The following is a 5,399-nucleotide window of genomic DNA, read 5'->3' as shown; positions in this document are numbered from 1 at the left end:
GAAAATGCATCAAATTAGTTGTCATAAGTATGGCTCTTTAATGCCAGCACACTTCATTTTTTTTTAACATTGCAGATTATACAATAAAGGAATAATTTATAGGAAAATCACATGCAGTATCTATTTTCTCAAGTGATTAATTAAACCTCTTAACTGACTGTACTGAATTTTATTTTAACCTGGTATTTTTATTCAATAAACTTTCAAATAGTATTGATAACGTGCATTATTATATTTTAATAAAGCAATCTGAACAGCAATGTTATCCAGTGGTAGGACATTATTGCTAAAACACCTTATTTTGGAGTCATAGAACAAGGAAAAATCAAGCAGATACTGACTTGGAAGCTTCCTCCTTACTGTCTAGCTTTTATAGCATTGAAAGGTACTATGCACACAATGGGTGGGGGATAGGGAGAAATAGTTTTACCTTATTGTGAATCCTGAAAGCTACAGTAACAACTGTCCTAGCAAGATTTTCACAGTGTTGAAGTAATTGCATGGATGTTTTTGATTAACCAACCACTTTCTGAATGGATTTGAGATCCAGTCTATAAAATGGAATTCATTCTTGGTACTGTTAACTGAATCAAGAACCTCTGTCAGGTTAAGTCACAGGTCCTAGGGGAGAACCTACCACCATTATTCTGTGAAATGGACATAGTATTAAACTATCCCTTAATTATTTACTTTCACATAGATTACTACAACTCTCAGGCCTCATCAGAGAAGCTTCTTTTTGCAGTTTGTAGCAGGAGGCCTCCAATGATGGCGTGGACCCAGAACCCTGGGATTCAGCGAGAATTCACTTCACTTCTTGGTCTCAAAATAGCCCACCAAAAGGAGCCCACGCCTCCGCACCCTGCTCCGGAGCCCAGTGACTGCTGACAGACTGCATGGAGTGGACCAATCAGAAAATGATATGCTGACTAAAGGGACTTGGGGGCAGAGAAAAGGGAGATATAAGGTGTGCCTCCTCCTGCATTAAATGAGTCTGCAGCACCTCACCTAGTGCTTGCTTCTACCCGACTCCTGGGGTCTGTGTATTGTGACTCTGTGCCTCTTACACCCTAATCAGCAGGGGACCAGATCCATGTTAGGGTCTTCACAGCTGGCCTGAGGAGAACCTGCAACACCTGGTGCCTGAACAGGGACTCCTGCCTACGGTGTTGGTGACACCCAGAACCTCGGTTCATTCGGTAAGTAGGCCACTGGTCTTGTCTGTTTCTTCGGCTGCTCGAGGGTAAGCAAGTAGCCCCCTCCTCTGTCCCCTCCACCCTGTCTGTCATCTTTATTGTTGGACTAGTTTGTTAGATCAGGGAGGCCACTCCGCATGTGGTCCTGAAGCCCACATCGGCACCTCCCTCCTCTCAGTTTGTCCCAGTGAGTTCACATAAGGGCTGATCCACCCCAAACTCAGAGCCCAGGCTTCAGGTCACCCTGTTGCCTGTCCTGGAGACACCGTGTGAGCATACAGCTGGAGGTGTCACAGCCTCCAGAAGTCCCTCACTGAGCACAAGACATTTGGATGTGATACACCTCTACATGTTGGAGCATTTTACATCCTAGTGGCTCACAGTGCTTCTTTGCTTCCTTTGTTCCCTCTTGGTAGTCACCCTTGTCTTCTACTTTTATGGCAAATTCCCCTTTGTGAGACCCTCCCACAATGGGCAATTTACCACCACAATGCAGGGAACCACAAATGGTAGCACTCAAGGTGTTCCTTAAAACCAGAGGTTTGAAAGTGAAACCAAAAGATATCGACCACTATTGGGATAAAGTCACTAATTTGGCTCCGTGGGTCTCCCCTGACACATGGATGCAGGTCCTCTTCCTAGCCCGAAAAAGTGAGGTCAGGTCAGGGATCACCCCCCCAGCATTGTTCATACTGATCCTCCTAGCCATCGTTGCTAGCCTTAAATTCTCCTCTCCTGAGGAAGTCATCTTGGTCTACAACAAACACTGCTGGGAACAATCTAGTGTAGATCTGGCTATTACCTCAACACCAGACCCCCCGGAACCCCCGGACCTGGAGGTGGATGCCGCCTCTGGACCCACTTCCAATAAGGAAGGCACTCCTTTGCCTATATTTCAGGATACTCTCCTAGAGCTACCATGCCCAAAAATTCTCCACCCCATTGCCCATGGAAGGAGTTACTCTCCCCCCCACCCAGTAATCATCCCAACTCTTCCCCTACTACCGTGCCCCTCCTTCCTAGGCCGCCCTCCTTAAAGACTCACCCACCTTTGTCCGCCAATCCGGCACAGCGTCCATGGCTGCCCACCCTACTTGCTGACCTCCTTCTTATCCACAAGGCAGCTGAGCAATCAGGCCCTGAATCCCTGTATTTTGAGCAGGTTCTTCACCAGTGGTCCTTACGTTTACAAACCCACTATGATTGATTTAGCTTACTAAAGGCAGTCTTAGAACCCTCAATCTTTCTAAACTGGTGCACAGCCTATGATGATCAGGCTAAAAGCCAGGCATGCCTAATCTCCAACATGGCCTCAACATTACATTGGACATGCTCACCGGACGTGGACAATATACTGATGCCATATCCCAGTCTACTATTGGCCTCCATGCCTATTTTCAACAAGTTTCTGACTTGGTCTTTAAGGCCCTTAAATGTTGTTCCCCACCCCCACCCCCGTGACCCACAAGTCTTTTTCCGTAATTTGATTCAACAGTCAGGGGAGTCCTTCACAGACTTCCTTACTCATGTCACCTGGGCAGTAGAGCGGAGGGTGGAGTCTGGACCCACCCGAGAGGAGCTTATCAAACAATTAACTTGGGAGGGAGTAAACATTCCTACTCCTAATGCTATCACGCCTGTCCGCAATGATAACATTCACAAATGGGTACTTGCTACTAGAGACCTGGACCCTAGAGCAAGCCCTATTGAGGCTTTGACCACCACTTTGGAGACTCATTTGTCTCAAGGAAAACCTGCCCACTTTGGCGACTGTGGGGGGCTTGGCCACTTTCCTAGTCACTGCCCAAGAGGTACAGTCTGCCCCAAGACTCTCTGCCCCAAGTGCAAAAGAGGGTTCTATTGAGCTAAAGACTGTAGGTCACAGCCTCAACCAGACTCTGATCCTTTAAACTCCACCCAGGGTGCCCCTCAGCCCTACCCACAAGAGTGGAAATGAGACAGATATTATGGACTCTCCTAATCCTCAACCACTCCCCACTAATGACCCTGTTCCTAGATGGAACTTCCATAAAGGGCCTAGTAGACACAGGGGCTGATGTCACCATTATATCAGAAACTAAATCCCTTAAATTCCCTCATTGAAAATACCGACCAGGCCCTATAAACTGACTCGAACAATTTATACAAGTCCCTGACTTGGAATTCCAGGACTTGCTCTCCCTGCTGGAAGGCCGTAATTCACCAAATTCAAGGATCCCTCTCACCCAGTCAGCTAAGGATCTTCTTAATAAGATAGATCATATACTCTGGTCTGTGTCACTCTGACGTCATGACCCAGCAGAACCATTACTGGCCTTAATCCTTTGGACTAAAAATGGTGTCTTGGGGGCGCTATGGCAGCAAGACTCCCTGGTGTGGATCCACCTGGCTACCTTGGACCTAACTAGGCTTATCTTTAAGTATGATATTGCCTTCAAGTTAGCAATTAATGCCCAACATATTCGGAAAGGAACCTGACAAAATTATAATGCCCTTTCCTCTTAAGCATTCCCAAACATTATGGGCAGACTCTCTGGCTTTCCAACTAATGATGTCTGGGTTCACAGGGGAGTTGGATAACCACACCCCCCCAGATAACTGACTAGTCAGCCTGGCCTGTTTGGAAATCACCACTCAGCCACACACATCCCCCTGCAAAAACCCCCTACCTTTAACCACGCTAGCCTTCTCAGATGCCAATAAGTCCTGTTATGGCACTGTCATTCAGCTCATGGGAAAGGATGACATCTGTTACATATAAGCCAATCCCGAATCTGTCCAGTTGGGGGAGCTCCTGGCCTTATTAAAAATCTTCCAAATCTGCCAGACTGAGCGGCTCAATATATTCTCCAACAGCCAGTATGTGGTTCAGGCCCTCAGATGTCTTCCCTTTGCTGGAGTAATAGGCCACAAGATCCCTTCACTAGAATGATGAGAGGTCTCCAGATTATCTTAGATAACAGACGATGGCCCTGGAACATCTCCCACATATGATCACACACCAAGCTCCCTGGGACCTTGGCAAAGGGAATTGACAAAGTAGATAAACTTATTATGTCTGTGGCCCAGCGTGATGTGGCTGCACCCTGTTTATGTTTCCATGAGTGTTTGTTCAGTTTTTTGTTCCAAATTTATTTCTGTTTGCTTCCTTACATGTGCTAATAAAAAAAATAAAAAATGTGATTTTGAGAAGCTAACTTGGAGGGAAATTGGTCCTTTCTCTTCAGACTTAAGCTAGTTACTCTCAAAAGTGTTCTCAAAAATTTTCCCGGTTCAGGTCGACCCCCTGACCCTGTGAAAGGATGTGAGAACAAACACTCTACATGTTGGATACTTTGGCATGTAGGATTGATCTACCAAAGGAATTCACCTCTATCATCAGTTTTCTGGGTTGATAACTTAGGCTGGTAACCAAGCTGTTAACCAACCGGGTCGACTTGGTGAGAGGAGGTCGATCAGGGAGAACGAAAGAGTAATGGAGGGCTGTTACTGAAAACTGGTTCCAGGGACCGTCCGCACCATGTGGTTTTGGGACGCAAATTACCACCGATGATTTCGACATTCCATTATAAACATCACATGTACATGGTCCTTTAAATTTATCAATTAGGTCTATTTGTACCAATTATTAAATTTACAATTACCTCTTTGAAGGTGCCCTGGTGAGCTATGTATTGCCAAAGCCTACCTTCGCATGAATTGCCTTGTGAGGCCGTAGGTTGTTATATTGGATAATGTTGTTATCTTGGATAAGAGCTGGTGATGTATTTCTGTTTCAGGGTCCCGATATAGCAGGTCAATGGGCATTCTCTGGTATGGAGGGCCAGAGAATGAAATTGATAATGTCTGTTTCTTTTTTGAAGCCCTGGTGTGGCAGACTGGCGGTTGTTAATACCTTTCTTCATCTTTTGGATCCATTAATATTAAATAAAAAAAGTCTTGTTAAAAAATAAATCAAACATTCTAATGACATCAAAAAAATTGCATGCGCTTTTAAAATTTGCTACTAGTTATTATATAGATGATAAGAGTTGTTTAAAATGAGATGTTAATATTTTTAAATTACTTAGATCTACTGATATCAGTTAAAATTTTTCTTCAGTTTGCTTGCTTGATTTCATTTAAGATTTAATTTTCTTGTTTTATTGGTTTTGTGTCCACACATCTGGGAAAAACCCAGTCTTTTTTTAATTTTTAAAAAAT

Source organism: Nannospalax galili, unplaced genomic scaffold (assembly GCF_000622305.1).
Source record: "Nannospalax galili isolate Female #2095 unplaced genomic scaffold, S.galili_v1.0 scaffold140, whole genome shotgun sequence".
Classification (NCBI taxonomy): Eukaryota; Metazoa; Chordata; class Mammalia; order Rodentia; family Spalacidae; genus Nannospalax; species Nannospalax galili.
This window is presented reverse-complemented; position numbering follows the sequence as displayed.